Source organism: Xenopus laevis, chromosome 4S (assembly GCF_017654675.1).
Source record: "Xenopus laevis strain J_2021 chromosome 4S, Xenopus_laevis_v10.1, whole genome shotgun sequence".
Taxonomy (NCBI): domain Eukaryota; kingdom Metazoa; phylum Chordata; class Amphibia; order Anura; family Pipidae; genus Xenopus; species Xenopus laevis.
Window position 1 is genome coordinate 12,186,794 of NC_054378.1, and position 17,964 is coordinate 12,204,757.

At 40.2% G+C, this 17,964-nt stretch overlaps 1 pseudogene; it reads right to left on the bottom strand.

The window, feature by feature from the left end:
* Positions 1-1,265: 1,265 nt before the first annotated feature.
* On the bottom strand, positions 1,266-6,904 carry LOC108714939 (annotated as a pseudogene).
* Between the last annotated feature and the right edge of the window lie 11,060 nt (positions 6,905-17,964).

Sequence of the window (17,964 nt, forward strand, 5' to 3'; positions counted from 1 at the left end):
TGTTTTTGTTATTGGGAAGGTCAGAGCCAAATCGTAGCAGCGTAAAAAACTGAGATGTTGACAGTTACCCAATGTATTTTTAGTATCAGCAACTCAATTAAACAAGAGTCAAAATAAAAAAAAGAAGAGGGCTGTAATTTAGATTCTGTACCAGCCCATATATTCTGCAACCCTAATGCAACAGTAATGATCCATCCCTACAAAGCTGTCCCCAGCCGATCCCCATCTTGGATCTTGCTAAGCCATCCTGTGTGTTAGTGGCTCTGCACATGCTTAGTGTGCTCTGGGCTACTGTTAAGGCGCTAAGCTTAGGGGTCGTCGGAAATCAAAACATTAGCAGAGACTGCATCTGCCATAAAAGATGATGATACTGGGCTAACGTAGAAAACACTGGTTTCTATTCACCATTTAAAGGGGTTGTTCACCTTTGAGTTAACTTTTAGTATGATGCAGAGAGTGATATTCTGAAATAATTTGCAATTGGCTTTCATTATTTATTGTTTGTGATTTTTGAATTATTTGGCTTATTTTTCAGCAGCTCTCCAGTTTGCAATTTCTGCAATCTGGTTGCTAGGGTCTAAGTCACCCTAGCAACCATGCACTGATTTGAATGGAAGACTGGAATATGAATAGAAGAGGCCTAATTAGAAAGATGAGTAATGAAAAGTAGCAATAACAATAAATCTGCAGATCAACAAAAGCAGCAGCACTCCCGGTAATTTGAAAAAAGTGAATCTTTACTTAAAGTGCCAAGGCAACGTTTTGGGCTTCTATGGCCCTTTCAAGCTTGATAAAGGGCCATAGAAGCCTAAAGTTGCCTTGGCACTTTAAGTAAAGATTCACTTTTTTTAAATTACCGAAGTGCTGCTACTATTGTTGATCTACATCTATTTGCGCTGGCAGAGGGTACAGCGTGCACCTGGGGCTACAAAGAGCCGTTTTCCACTCTTGTAGCACACATGAATTGAATTAATAACAATAAATCTGTAGCATTACACATGTATTTGTTTTTAGATGGGGTCAGTGACCCCCATTTGGTAGCTGGAAAGAGTCAGAAGAAGAAATTTTTCAAAAACTATAACAAATAAATAACAAAGACCAATTGGAAAGTTGATTAGAATTGGGCATTCTATAACATACAAAAAGTTAACTTAAAGGTGAACCAACCTTTTAATAATGTGAATCTGAATCAGTGTAACTTTTATATTACATAAATATACTGTATATTGTGCTTCGGTACCTGTATCAAACCCTGTAGTTAATCTTCAGTTACAGTCCACAGAGTCGCCATTAGGAGAAACATACTCTACAGCTACTTTGCCGTTCCCTATAAATTGAAAACAGAGTGATATGACTTTGCTGCCAGAGATTGTAGGAATACGTATTGCATTTCTTATAGAGGAACAGGAGACACTAAGCAACTGATCAAAGGGCCAGTGTTCTCTCTTGTTAACAGTAATTGGAGGTGCTGCAGGTCACTCTGCACCCACAAAGCTGCCCGAGAACATGTCATTATGAGCTTTTTGGGCAACAGATGCTGGTTAAGTTAATGCTCATCATTCACATTATTGTCAATGTATGGCCTGCAGGAATGGTGGGGCACAAAGCAAAAAAAAGATAGAGCTTTCCCGATTGACCATGACATCTTGTTTATAGTGGCTTCCACACATTACATGTGCCCCAGCAAGACACAATGCACTCCTCTGTTATAGAACATTATAATCCCTTTACACATTTCTTTAAAGCACAAGAAGGAAATATTTGAACAGCTGTTTAAAATTAGGAGTCACAGGCCCTCTCAGGGCACATGCCATTTTAATTTATTTATTATCACGACCCTTAAAAAAAAGATTGCTGCACAGACGGAAACAAATGAGCACCACTGTTTTCAATGGGAACAAACAAACAATTTGAAGTAATGCACTTTAGCTATTTCTTTCATTTTGTAGGACGGGAACTTGTATGAATTCCTACCAAAAATTAACAAAAGGATTTTCTGGAAGGAGTCAGACAGAGCCTTCTGCGCAGCATATTTCTGCAGTTTCTTGAGAAGCTCTGCTGGATCTGAAACACAAAAACGATGACACCGACAAAATCATTTGGGAGATTGAAGTGTTTTTTGAAATCTGATACAGTGTTAGAGGTCTGTGGAGAAACTGTAGCAGAAACTCACGAGGAAATTTTGGGCGACTTCGGAAAACGAATCACTCCGAGTGCCATCCCGCCAGCGATTTACATTTTAGCCAGCGAGATTTGTCGCTGGGTGCCTGTCTGCCCTGATCCTTAAAGGGATACTGTCATGGGAAAAATTTCTCAAAAGAGCAAACAGATTTTTTTTATATTCGATTTTGAAATCTGACATGGGGCTAGACATATTGTCAATTTCCCAGCTTCCCCTGGTCATGTGACTTGTGCCTGCACTTTAGGAGAGAAATTCTTTTTGGCAGGCTGCTGTTTTTCCTTCTCAATGTAACTGAATGTGTCTCAGTGGGACATGGGTTTTTAGATCTACCAAGCAGCTGTTATCTTGTGTTAGGGAGCTGCTATCTGGTTACCTTCCCATTGTTCTTTTTTTTGGCTGCTGGGGGGAAAAGGGAGGGGGTGATAATTACTCCAACTTGCAGTACAGCAGTAAAGAGTGATTGAAGTTTATCAGAGCACAAGTCACATGACTTGGGGCAGCTGGGAAATTGACAATATGTCTAGCCCCATGTCAGATTTCAAAATTGAATATAAAAAAATCTGTTTGTTCTTTTGAGAAATGGATTTCAGTGCAGAATTCCGCTGGAGCAGCACTATTAACTGATTCATTTTAAAAAAAATGTTTTTTCCCATGACAGTATCCCTTTAAACCCCAGCCTACTTGAGAGCTTCACAGATTATTTTATAGGATACCTATTAAACCGACTAGCAAACACTGGTGTATAACAGATAATCAACTATGAGCCTGAATAATTAATACATTGAGTACTTTTTTGTCTTTATCCATAGTAACCAATGAAACTTTTGCGTTGCTTATTCATAATGCAGAAGAACGATAACTCTATATTTTGTTATGCCAAATTATTCACCAGAAATGTGGTATCTGCCACCAAAGAGCAATTTTTTGGCATAAGTACGATAGGGGGCTGTGTATTTTGGATGTTTAGTGAACACATATATTGTCATTATTTCATCAGCTGGCTTTTGCTACATTCATTCAATAGTCAAAACCAGCACTGTTAAATTCTAGAGAAAGTTAAAATCTTTTGAAAGTGGTTAAGCCAAAACAGGCCCGGACTGTGGGTTCTGGCAAATTCCAGAGGGGCTGCTGTAAGTTGCCATAGACAGGCACTATTTAGTGGGCTGGTGACATGCTGTTTTGGCCACTGTGTAGATGAAATGCCAGGGCCTATTTTGAATCTCAGTCCAGACCTGAGCCAAAAGACTGACTCTGGAAGTCAAAGGATCCAAGTGAACTTTAAATCTCTGATCCTCCATATGGCCATACATTTAAAGATCAGCTTGTTTACTCTGCCTCCTGTATTGAGGGCCCCCTATGATAACTGGCAGACTGCACGAGGTTACAGCACTTGTCAAATCCCTTGCTTACTCCATACACCCCTCTGTGGGGCAATTCCCATCTTCCCCACCTTCGACATCTGCCTGATTTTATATATTGGCCCATTCGTAACATTAAAACCCTTGGAGACCTGTTGCAACATGGGTCATTTCCAACTTTTCAGCAACTACAAGATTTTGTGGCTCCTATGAGTTTGAATGTGTTTTCCGGTTTATGCAACTGCAACATGCTTGTAGAGCCCAGTTTGGTCCGGGTCCAATTACTTATCATACTTTTCGGTTTGAAGATATTCTTAGGGTAGAAAGTACAAGACAGCTAGTTACTAACTTATACAAAGCTTTGCAAGACCTTGGACCTTCTCCATTTGCCTCTGCCCGTCGTAAGTGGCAATCAATACTACCTGTGATAAGTGATGATATATGGGAGGAAGCCACTGCTTCTAGCTATAGCTTTCTTATTTCTACTAGAGATAGATTAATTAATTTTAAAGTTCTTCACCTTTATTATTTTACACCCCTCAGATTACATAATATATTCCCAGCTAAATCTCCAGCCTGTCCCAGGTGCCAGGACCAGTCCGCAGATTTTTTACATATTTTGTGGTCCTGCCCCAAGATTGTTTGATTTTGGCGTGCAGTGGTTAAATGTTTGAGCGATGACCTGGAGTTGCCTCAAGTCCTCTCTCCTGAAGCCTGTCTTTTGGGAGTCGTGGATGATATGGTTCCACAAACCCATGTTAGAATTTTGTATCGTACTTTGCTATTCTATGCTAAAAAATCCATCATACTTCATTGGCTTCAGCCTGCACCTCCCTCAGTTCAGTATTGGATTGCTTTGGTCAACCGCACTTTACCACTTATCAAACTCACTTATGAAGCGCGTGGCTCCTTAACTAAATTTGAGAAAATCTGGGAGAGATGGCTTGAGGTATATCCTAACCCCAATGTTCAGTGATTGCTTTGATTCAAACCTGTCCTTGATGACTGTACTGTTTTATTTGTATACCTGCTTGCATATACTATGTGGACTGTATATTTTTGATCACACGTGTCTACTTGATGTGTACTGATATGTCAATTTGCCTTTTGTTGAATAAAAGAAAACTTTAAAAAAAAAAAAAGATCAGCTTGTTTAACAAGGTCTATCACCTAAAATGTAGACCTTAGGGATAAACTGTCCCTACATAGTATGGCTACATCTGCAGCCATATATACAGTATATAATAACAACAATTATATGATGATGATGAGGCTCACACATGAATTTAAGACATGTCCACAATATATGAGAAAAAAAACCCTAGTTTCTAAATGTAATCCACAGAAAATTGCACCACTCCAGTGATCTCTCCTTTAGATAAACAGGTTTAATGACAATGGGATTGAATTGTACATTGTACATTCTTGAGGGCCAATTACTAGTTTAGATAATGGATTTGACTAATGAAATGTGATTATAAATACCTTTGTGCTTCACCAAGTTCTCCTCTGCAACCCCTACTCCTCTGCTGCAGATTCCATGCCCAGGCAGCACCACCTCCAGCAAACACAGGTAACGCAGCTTTGTTTCCTCTTGAGGTTCAACTTCATACTCTGCTTCATCCAGACCAGAAATATTCTGGAGCTGCATGGAGAATTAAATGACCAGGATAAATAATGCTGTATCACTTGTAGAAAAGCTACAAAATGTTACATGGATTGCTAAAGGAGAACTACCCCCCCACCTTAAGATTTTGACTTTCAGCACAACTGCATAGGGTCCCGTCCTAAACATTACTGCTGAACACCTCCATACACAATCTATCAATACAGAATTGTGTAGCAGTGTTGCTATATGTACTATGAACAACGAATACTAGCATCTTCTGAACAGCAAACCCCCTAGATGAAGTCTGGAAGTAACGTTGTCTTTATGACTCTTGAATTGAATCAGTGTGCTTACAGCAGTGATCCCCAGCCAGTAGCTCACGAGCCACATGTTGCTCACCGACCCCTTGGATGTTGCTCCCAGTGGCCTTAAAGCAGGGGCTTATTTTTGAATTCCAGACTTGGAGGCAAGTTTTGGTTGCATAAAAACCAGGTGTTCTGCCAAACAGAGCCACCTGTAGACTGCCAGTCCTCATAGGGGCTACCAAACAGCCAATAACAGCCTTTATTTGACATCCCCATGGACTTTTTCATGCTTGTGTTGCTCTCCAACTCTTTTTAAACTCAAATGTGGCTCACGAGTAAAAAAAGGTTGGGGACCACTGGCTTACAGTATACCAAAACCTTTTGCAAAAATCTGTATGAGGAGTAAACTGTGTGACTTGCATACAAGTTCTGGGTAGGTGTAATTTTTAACTTACTGCAATTATTCTTTTGGACCATCCATTAAACCAAGGTAGTGGTTGGCTAGATCCTGGCACTTGGAGCTGTTGAGTGTCAGAGATTTGTATGGAAATCCTTTCTGCTTATTGCAGACCCGAACCTGGAAGGAAGCAGAAGAGAGATTTATAGACACAGCCTGTATAGTGCTGTGCAGAAATCTGCTCATGGTAGGAACTGGAATTACAACTTCGCAGTTCCTTTACCACAGTTTAAAATAATCTGATACTTCACTCTAGGATATACCTGGATAACCACTGTAACCATCATCTGCATGTTTTGATTTGCCCATATCATAATTTGCTGCACTTACCTTGAGTGGAGTGTCCTGGAAGAGGGTTTTCCGATCACAAGCTGCTTGGGCCCTGCTGGCATCACAGCAGCAGTAATATTTAATTATGGCATAGTAACCAGGATCCCTGACTCCTGCATTTGGCAGTAGCTTGAGGGAATAAAGAACTCCAAATGGCGTGAACACTTTCAACAGAGAGCACTAAAAAGAGAAGTGAGGTGAGACCAGAAGTATTCAGTTTACTTTGAATATTGGTCTCACTCCAATTAAAGTGATTTTAATACTAAAAAATCGAGATGTTAACACTAAAAAATCATTATAAACATAAATATTTTTTTAATCATGGAAGAAGACCTGTGAGTGTGGTTTAATTTTGGAATTATATATATATATATTTTGTAGCCCCCACCCTTTCCATCTATAGTCAGGTGATTATACTGGTTGGCAAAAGGCCAACCAAGTTTTACTATGAAAGCAGAAAGTAAGTTGCAGGTAAAACGTAGTCCCTGTGTAAAATGTATAATGAAGCAATAGAATTCTTAATGAATCAGATTTAAATAAAACCTATAGCTATCGATTTGTTTTACGTTAGTTATGTGAGAATCATCACTCAATTACTGAGCTAAAATTTTTCAGTTTGTGTCCATGACCAGTAGGAGACACTGTGGACACTGCTTTACACATTTTTTCCACAAAATTGATGACTGGTACAACTACAAACAATGGCCCTGTGAATTTTATGCCCACCCCCATCTAAACATGCTAAACCCTTGGACCTCAAAGACATGGGATGGAGAAGGAAAGGTCTTTTTGCTTGGGATGCCAAAAGTTAGGCACCCCCAAGTGATCGCATGTACCTGAAACCCAGGTTTGTGCACCTATTAGGAGAAAACTGCACTGGGCCGAGATTCTTCCAGCAAGCACCACGGAGCAATTGTCTTCGGGCTTCTTTGAACGTTAACAAAAAAGCCAGCTATTTCTTCTACTGCGCATGCGTCTGCAGGGGCGATCCTGGCCCCTCCGCCGCCTGAGGCAGCAGCAGTTGCTGCTGCCCACCCTCCCCCGGAAATTCGCTCTTAAAGTACCAGGAGCAGCATTTTTGCTGCCCCTGGTACCTAGTGGGGCGCTGCTGCCTGAGGCGACAGCCTCAACTCTCCTCATTAGCGAAGCACCCCTGTGCGTCTGCCCCGGGAAATTTGAAGAAACCAGAAGACAATAGCTCCGTGGTGCTCACTGGAAGAATCCCAGGCACTGCGATTTTCAGTAAATTATCAGCATTGTCTATTTTTGTAGCTGTGACAAGTAGCTGCTACCAGTAGCTCTGTGTGTCTTCACCCTTAGAATGCTGGGAGCATCAGATTATCAAATCATGTAGGTACCCAGATGATATATTGCAGAGAGGTACATAGGTAAGAATGGTTGTACTCGCTAGAGGCTTATATATATCTCCTCTTCTGGCTTTGCAGCAGAAATGTTCCAGACAAACACAATTTTGTTGCTTTTGATAGGTATGGTGAAGCTCGCAACCTCTGGATCCATCATCGTCACCTGTAAGGAGCCATCAAACACAAAGCTATCGTCACCATTGCCGACTATGCTGCTTAAAGGTAAGATGTGGGCCATAAGTTATTATTTTGTTTTTCTTACAATTTACCTTAACCTGCAACTACTAACACCTTTGGAAATACATACATTTTCCCGTGTTCATATGATTGGAATGACAATACCGGCAGTAAAGAAACAACGGATGCAGCCCTCTTTATGACAGACACACTGATATAATTGTGGCTTCTAGCATTTTATGACAGACACTGCATGTGGCCCCCCAGCATTCGATACATAGCTGCCATCAGTAATCATGAGGCCCCAATTATTATCACACGGGTCCCACTAGATGGTGAGCCCTACCAATGTATAAAATAGGGCCCCAAAAGCCCCTTGTACTCACAGCCACTTCACTGATCTGCTGGACCCTGCCCCAGTTACGCCAAAATTCCACCCAGGAAAGGGGCTTGCATATTATATTGATTTTTTTGGACTTTAATGTACTCCATATGAACCCAGCAAGGGATACCTTAAATGAGGAATATTGAGGCATATTGCCCTGCTGGAAATTATCCCGGGTGATGGGTATAGCCCAGCATGGAAAGTAACCCACTAAATTTAAACCAATAAGATGTTTGCTTTTAAACAGTTGACCATTATATGCTTTCTGCTGATTGGTTGCTATGGGTTACTGCTCCTGGGCAAACTTAGTGCCTTTTATTACATAGCCATCTTCTGGGTCAGACTGAGCCGGCGGGACACGGGGAAAAAACCCAGTGGGCCCAGATCCGCACCCTGCATTTCTAAAATCCTTCCTGCCGCAATCAGCTCTCACAGTGCGTGTACGCGCCTAAAGTTTTTCCTGCTGTGACCAGTTCTCACAGTACGTGGTTGTGCATGCGCAGACGAGCGGACCCCTTAGTGACTTTAGTCCCTTGGGGGGTGGGGTGCATAATGTGGCACCGAGAAATGTTGGGATTCCTTCTGTTTTAAAAACTTTGTTGCTAGGGTAAGTAAAGCCTAGGGACCCGTCTGAACAGTGTAAATGTAACAAAACACTCCCTTTAATAATACCACAAAAACACCAACCATAGTGCTTGAGAGGAATGATATATAATGTCTGTGATATAAAATGTTCTGTGAGAGAAATTATATCCTCACTGACAGTACCGTAATGCTTATAATATACAATGTTCTGTGACAGGAATGTTATAGCCACTGACACAGTACCGTAATGTGTATAATATACAATGTTCTGTGACAGGAATGCTGTAGCCACCACAACAGTACCGTGATGTGTATAATATATAGTGAATAAAGTACCCCCTCTTGTAAAATATAAGGATATTATAAGTTACCGAGGAGTTTCATGACCATATAAAAACACAAGGCCGAAGGCCGAGTGTTTTTATACAGGTCATGGAACTCCGAGGTAACTTATAATATCCCCATATTTTACAACTGGGGGTACTTTATTAATTATAATACACAAATTTTAGTGAGTCATGTGACAGAAATGACATCACTACTCACCGTTTATAACTGATGACATCACTACTCACCGTTTATAAGGATATAATTTACAAGATATTAATGGCTTTTGTGTATTATAAAATGTTCTGTGACAGGAATGTTATAGCCACTGACACAGTACCGTAATGCTTATAATATACAATGTTCTGTGACAGGAATGCTGTAGCCGCCACAACAGTACCGTAATGTGTATAATATGCAATGTACTGTGGCAGGAATGTATGATTCTTAGTAGACAATTTGGTGTGAGGCCACATAACACCCTTTGTAATGACACTTCCCGCTTAATTTCATACATGGACTGCCCACAGTGATGTCACCATCACACGACACGGAAAAGGTGTCGAGTGGTAGTTGTGGGTGGAGGCGGAGCTAAGATCTAATGTTACATCAGCAGTTTCTTCACCTGTGATTTTCCACTGGTGGGCAAACAGTTCAGTGTGAAAATAAAAACTGTGTAAATAGATAGGCTATGCAAAATATATAATGTTTCTGATATAGTTAGTTAGACAAAAATGTAATGTATAAAGGCTGGAGTGACTGGATGTCTAATAAAACAGCCTGAATCCAAGTTCCTGCTTTTCAGCTCTATAACTCTGAGTTAGTCAGCGACTTGAAGGGGGGCCACATGGTACATTTCTGTTCAGTGAGTTTGTAATTGATCCTCAGCATTCAGCTCCGATTCAAAAGAAACAGATATGACCCATGTGGCCCCCCCTCAAGTCTGTGATTGGTTACTGCCTGGTAACCAGGGTAACCAGTCAGTGTAAACCAAGAGAGCTGAAAAGCAGGAAGTAGTGTTCTGACCGACATGTTATACATCAAATCACCCCAGCCTTTATACATTACATTTTTGGCTAACTAACTATATTAGATACATTTTTTTTATTTTGCACAGCCTATCTATTTACCCAGTTTTTATTTTTACACTGAACAATTCCATTAAGCGCTACTTGCTGATGGGCCCACACGCTATATGTATAAAGTCATTTTTCACTTGGCATGGACATAGTCCAGACTATTTTGAAAATAATATGCATAGCACTCTTTTATTATCAAAATTATAGAAAAAGTTCAGTTCATCCACATTACTGGAAAACAGGGCTAATGATTGGGTTGTTTAACATTAAAGCATGTTCATTAGTCTACTTTCACATAAAACAAGGGATATGTTAACTGTCATTTATGGGAAATCTTATACATAGACATTATAATGCAGATTATCCATCAGAAAATGAGGTTGGACTGTAATATAATCTGATTCTACAGGGTTGATTATTAAATTCTGATTCTAATTGCACTGGTTTCTGTATTAATTACTAATCAGCCTTATATTGTGACATTTCTATTCTAGGGGGCAGATTTAATAAACCCTCTAGTTCGACCCTCGAAGTAAAATCCTTCGAAATCGAATATCGAATTCGAAGGATTTTAGCGCAAATACTATTGTTCGATCGAACGATAAAATCCTTCAAATCGAACGATTCGAAGGATTTAAATTGATCAATCGAAGGATTTTTATTCGATCATAAAAACCTTAGAAAAGTGCTGGGGAAGGTCCCCATAGGTTAACATTGAACCTCGGTAGGTTTAAACTGCAGAAGTATTTTTTAAAGAGACAGTACTTCAACTATCGAATGGTCGAATAGTCGAACGATTCTTAGTTCGAATCGTTCGAATCGAAGTCGAAGGTCGTAGTAGCCTATTCGATGGTCGAAGTACCCAAAAAAATACTTCAAAATTCAAAGTTTTTTTCATTTGAATCCTTCACTCGAGCTTAGTAAATGTGCCCCTAAGTGTACTGTATATTGTGAGTGGGTCCCTAAGCTCAGTAAGCAGTGTTGGACTAGTCCCTCCCCCAATAATTCTATTTTGGGAAAAAAAGTTTTCGGCGATGTGCAGTGCCTTCTGCGCATGCGCGGTGAGCGACGCCGCTTGCGCATGGCGCCGGTCATGCATGCGCACTGAGTGGCGTATTCACACAGTAGTGATGAGCTCGGTGTGTTGCAGTAGGGGGCCAGAGGGGTGGCCCTGGACCATCTGTCCTGATGGGCCCCGGGCCCCCCAGTCTGTCCCTGTCAGTAAGTGACAGCAGCACAGAGCATGTGCAGTGAATCAGCAGAAAAGAAGATGGGGAGCTACTGGGGCATCTTTGGAGACACATAACTTTACTGCTAAAGGGCTGTGGTTACCTTGGGCTGGTACAGAAGCACAAAACATAATGTACAACATTTCCAGCTATTACTTTTGTTAGGCTTTAGTTCTCCTTTAAGGATTATTAATAAAGTTGATTGATTTTAATACGAGCGGATCTCTCCATCGTTGGCCGACCAAGTGTGCGATATTCCTACCAGTTTGTATATGTTTGGAAGTTGGGGACTTCACCCCTGGCTGAAATATGTTGGAGGAGAAAACACTCCATGTGCCAAATATTTTAAGGTGATACATTTTTTTGTGGGCGGGATGGAAAAATCTCCCCTAATGGTGAAAATCAAAAATCTGTATCTGAAAAATGTATCACAGATTTTTGTTGTGGCTCAAACACCTTATTATACAGGGCTAATTATCTGTCATTTTACTGGGAGGGAGAATGTGACTAAATAATTTCTCTCTTCGCCCTCAATGACCATGCAGATTCCAGTGTAGACATGTTCTACAATAAAAATATAATTATCCTTTAAAAGTAAAGAAACATGCAAAAGGAACTGTTTGCTGGACCAGTAAAAGCAAGAGATGAAAATTCACTTGTTATGCAGTTTTCTTTTTTTTTTTAGAAAAATTACCTGGTACCTGTACAGGTATGGGATCCCTTATCCAGAAATCCATTATCCAGAAAGCTCAGAATTATGTAATGGCTCCCATAGATTCTAATTTATGTAAATAATCCATATTTTTGAAAATTATTTACTTTTTCTCCTTAATAATAAAACATGACCTTGATTCCAACTAAGATACCGGTATGGGATCTATTATCTGGAAACCCGTTATCCAGAAACCTGCGAATTACATAAAGGCCGACTCCCATAGACTGCATATATAATTAAATAATCCAAAATGTTTAAAATTATTTCTTTTTTATCTGTAATAATAAAACAGTACATTGTACATTATCCAAACTAAGATATAATTAATCCTTATAGGAAGCAAAACCAGCCTATTGAGTTTATTTAATGAAGATCCAAATCACGGAAAAGACCCCTTATCCGGAAACCCCCAGGTCCCGAGCATTCTGGATAACAGATCCCATATCTGTATAATTAATCCTTATTGACAAAACCAGCCTATTGGGTTTGTTTAATGTTTACATGATTTTCTAGTAGACTTAAGGTGTGAAGATCGAAATTATAGAAAAATCCATTATCTGGAAAACTCCAGATCCCGAGCATTCTGGATAACAGGTTCCATCCCTGAAAAAAAATATCAGAACTTCTGCTTTAAACAAAACATTGCTACGGGCACATGATAGAAGTAAATGGCATGAAAATATTTATTTTTGGTGTTATTGGTCCTTTCATTAAAGCTCCTACCTGGATTACTGCTGATACAAATATGTGTGATTAGGATACTCCTGCATAATGATAGGAGAAATGATAGATCAGTGTGTAATTCCCACATTTTGGGGCTGAACCCCTCACCAGTGGGTGTCGTCTCCCCTAGAGGCCATGGATGGGGTGTCTCGAATTGAAATCAGTAAGGTTAAGATAGGGAAGAAAATACATTTAAGTAACCTAGCTCTAAGCTAAGGAGGCCAAATTGTAACAGCAAATGCATTAAAAGAGGGAAAGCAGATGTTATGACTATTGGGGTGCATAGGCGTGTGGTTTCCAAATTGAGAAGCTGGACACACTGAGAGGTGCTCATGCCTATGGATGAAGTGCCCACCAAGAAAGTCAGTAAGGGTAACTAGTTGGGAGCTGAGGGGGTCCCAGTGAAAGTTGGACCACCAGCAGGGATGTGCTAGGACTTAGATTGAGTATAGTTTTGAAAAAGACAACAGTTTTTGCAGGGGTGTCAGGTGTATCCCAGAGGACCTTTTACAAACTCATATCTCCACTCACCTCCTTTATCTACTTTACATAAACAAATCTACTTGTCCCTCCACTGGAATGACTGTACTATAGTCTTATGATACCTGGTTGGTGACCAGATGGGAGTTTTCTTGGTACCATGGGAATCCAGGATGATGCTGGAGATTAAGTTGGTCATGGAGGAATCTCTAGATGATATTTTGGAGGTAAGGGGCAGCAAGCTAATAGGTAGAAGACTGCATGTGGATGATGTAAAAAGAGGTGGCTCTCTGATGGACAGATGAGAAGCATATGAACAGACCATTGGAGGAGCCAGTTCCCTTATGGTTAATGACACTTGCCATGTTTTGCAGTAGAGTAATTGCACTCAGCCTGCCTGTTCAACTGAGGGTCTGGGACAGTTGACCAAAACTACCAGGGAAGCTGTGTTGCTTCCATAGGGGAACAATGCCTCCAACACAACTTTCAGCACTCCTTAATCCATTTAGACCTAGAAAATAGCATAACAACAGGGATAATACAAACAGTGCCTACTCAGCTAGTGACAACTTTTGTTGTGGCTCCCAGTAACTTTCAGATACTGAAGCTTAGAAGCTATAATCTGTACTAAAATTCCGTTTAGTTTTACCTTTTCTCCTTGAACAATCTGTATTTCTTGAGGGATCTTGGTTCCCAACAGGTCCTTTTTACTTGCACCATGTCATTCTATATCCATGGATACCTTGGAGGAGAGATTTTCATATATAATTCCTCAGTCCAGAGCAGTTTAACTGCAACCAAGTATAATCACTGCAAGATCTGTAAAGTCTGTAAAACAAGCAGTTCTTCATGTCCAGATGACTACCCAAGAGTCAGGCTGAAGTGGGCTGACCCAAGCCTAAGGGTGGGTGATCAGATCACATGGAGGAGCCCATAGAGAAGGCAATGGGTTTGCCTAGGGTCAGAATTCAGATTACACAGGGGAGCCCACACCAATGCCAAAAGACTCGAAGATTGGCCAAGTCACCAAACTTACTGCCTTACTACTGACTTAATCAAGAGTGGCCAAGTCACCAACCTATCTGCCTGTTTATTAACAAGACTAATTTTGGCTGCCCTGGGGGGGGGGTCAGGTATCAGATAACTTGGAGGAGCCCACACAGATGCCAAAAGATTGCTGGGCCATGTAATCAGCTTATCTTCCTGTCTAGGAACACCATAAAGTCTACAGTGAACCTATCAGAGCTAACCCCTGAGCTGTTGCTATGGGTTACAAAACTGAAATAAAATACATTTCTTTGTTTCTCCATAACCCCCCCCTCATAATCACTTTTATCCACACCAGTGGTGTAACTAGATGTTACTGGGCCCCACAGCAAATACATTTTAGGGCCCCCAAAATATCCAGAGGTTGTCCTGTTTACAAATATTTATTGAAATTGCATATTAATACACAAAAAAAAGAAATTGCATATTAATTACGGCCTCAGGGGGCCCCCTGTATCTCTTGGGCCCCCTGCAGCCGCAGGGTCTGCTTCCTCTGTAGTTACGCCCCTGATCCACACTTTTATGATAAACGTTCTGAGCTAGGCATGCCGAAGGCCGCAAAAGTACTTTAAGCGGTTCTAATAGGCTTACAAAACATTAGTCCTCTAATATTTCTCTTTAGAAAATACCTCCTTGCTCCATCATGACCCCATTATTCAGGGATTTGCTTATAAAGGACAATGATTATAATATGAGGCATGCAAGTGGCACTTCCCACATGTATAATACAGTAGTAATAGAGGGCGGGTCTGCCCCAAAATCATTGCACCTGTGGTTATTTAAACTATAAATGAACTTATTAAAACTTACTAAAGGATAAAGGAGATTTAAATGAGAGCTGTAGTTATCATGTGTCATTCTCAGTTGAAGGGTGAACCTAGTGCCAACCTTTCTACTAAAGCCATAAGTCTGAGTTTGTATCTGGGATGCTGACCTCGTGCTATATTCTTTACAAAAATGTCTATCTGCCCTAATATAATGTTTTTGTGGTGTTATCCAAGTCCTGACTATGGTTTTTCACTGCACTAATTACTTCTTATGGAAGATGTTGATAACATTGAGAAGCAACTTGCACCTGATTTGTGTAAAAATATGCACTTCTAAGGGTAGGACTCCATGGGCGATTCTGGCGCGATCCGACGTGCTGAGCAAAAACGCAGGCATCACGTCGGATGTGACAGAAATAAGGTAAGTAGTGGAAATGTCGGATCAAGTCGCAGCATTGATCGACATCATCCGACAATGCTATTACTTACCTTATTTCTGTCACATCCGACGTGACGCCTGCGTTATTGTGCAGAATCGCCCGTGGAGTCCTTCCCTTAGGGCTGAACGCTTTTGTAGGATGGTGTCGGATCGACAAAACACATCCTACAAGTCAGTTATTGTCTCGTGGGTTAAAATATAATGGGGACTGATACAAAAATTGGATACATAATGTAAAATTGTCCATTCGCCACGACTGTTGGATGAAAACGCTGCATGCTGCGTCTTCATCAGACAAGATAAAAACGAATGGATTTTGGAAATACTTTTTTTTTCTCATTTAAATATGTTGACTGTCGGATGTAAACGCATGAACTAAAGACTCCATTCGACTTATATGATCCGACTTTAAATTCTAGCCTAGGGGCATTAGATTTTGTAGCATCCTACAAAAGCTTGTGCTGTTGCATGGTGTTGCGCGGTGTTGCATGTCATGATCAGAAAAATCTGTCCCACAATCTGATCAAAAACGTTTGTGGCGTTCTACCCTAAGGGCTGAACTCCACGGTGCGGCTTGTTCCGACGCGATGAGAGGAATCAAATGCGACGAGATGGATGCATTATTTCTTAATACAGACTTAACGATTTTAGAGTTCAATATGTGTTGGCATCTTTTTTTTGTAGCATACTAACGATTTCTTTTTAGAAAATGTTTGCTGTTACTGGTCCTTTAAGCTGCAAGTCACAGTTTCCCCAAGAGACCTGCTTATGTTAAATAGTTACCATTGTTTCTTTGCTTATCTTAAATTGTTACAAACTTATCTCAGTGCACCTGCCATGTATTCTGGGCTCTCTGCCAAAAGCCAATTAAGTTAGAAACATTGTATCTGTTTCTGGCTGTTCAGTGCAGGAGATCAAAGAGAAAGTCAGGACATTTCAGTAACAATCCGGGACTGCAGGTTGAGCTGTCAAAATCGGGACTGTCCCACAAAAAAACGGGCAGTTGGGATGTATGAACTACACCTACATGCACATGCAGTGTTTTGTGAATCTTTTCTTGCAATAGCCTGCATTCTTTGAGTAGCCTACCATATGCGTCTCGGGTGCCTGTTAGATTATCAGTCTGCTACAGGGTGTAGAACACAGTTTGCATTCACAAATGGCAAGGGGATAAGTGATTTAGAGGTATAGGGTCTTAGAGGGTGCACTTTCAGACTTCTTCCCAAAAAGTACACATTTTTCGGATTTTTGCCAGAAATAGTTGGATTTTCGGGCTGAACCCACAGACCACAGAAACTTCCAAATAGAATAGGGACCTCTCCCATTGACTTATATACAACCTCAGCAGGTCTGAAATGGCGGATTTTCAGATTCAGACTTTTTGCAGCCTCTGGGTATAATAAATCTTGAAAAATTTGAGTTTTTACCACTAAAAATATTGTAGCAAAAAAAACCCCTGGAATTTTTCAAGATTTTAGCATTTGGACTTTAATAAATAACCCCCTATATGTGTAGTATGACAGAGCATTTGATTTTTAGATGGGGTTAGTGACCCCTCCCCCATTTGAAAACTGGATAGAGGCAGAAAAAGAAGGCAAATCGTTCAACAACTACAAAAAAAGGAAAAAAATAAGAGCAACTGAAAAGTTGCTTAGAGTTAGGCTTTTTTTTAACATACTAAAATGTACTAAATATATACTAAATATACTTTCCTCACCCTTCCATAAAATATTTCACTTCCATTATTTTCCTTGTAGAACCATAGTTAGAGCGATGGCTTCTTGGCTTTACAAGGTGAGCAAAATTCTGTGTGACAGCTTGACATCTGGCCCATAATAATCTTTTTTTACAGGGGTGACTCACTTTTGAGTCAACTTTAAGGGTGTTAAATGCCAAAAAAGAGGTTTTTTTTTTTACTATAAAATTCCAATTTTTAGTGGAAAAAATAAAACTCAAATCTTTCAAGATTTATTAAATCCCTGAGGATGGAAAAAGTCTGAATTCGAAAATCCAGCATCTCAGACCTGCTGAGGTTGTATATAAGTCAATAGGAGAGGTCCCCATCCTGTTTCTGTGGTCTGCGCTGGAAATAGCCTGAAAATTTTGGACTTTTCGGGCAAAAATCCAGGCTTTTCGGGAGTTTGAGAAAAAATTTGCAATTTGAGAAAGAAAAAAAAAATTGGACAATTTTCACTTGATTTTATTGTTTGTCCCTGATCCGATTAAATTGTGCTTTTTTAATAATAAATAAGGTCCAATTTTGGATTCTAATTTGGTCTGACTTTTTTCTATTGAAATACTCAGAAAAATTTGGATTTTGATAAATATGACCCCCCCAGGGGGTTTATAGAATGGTTAATTCTAAGCAACTTTTCAGTTAGACTTCCTATTTTAATTTTTATAAAT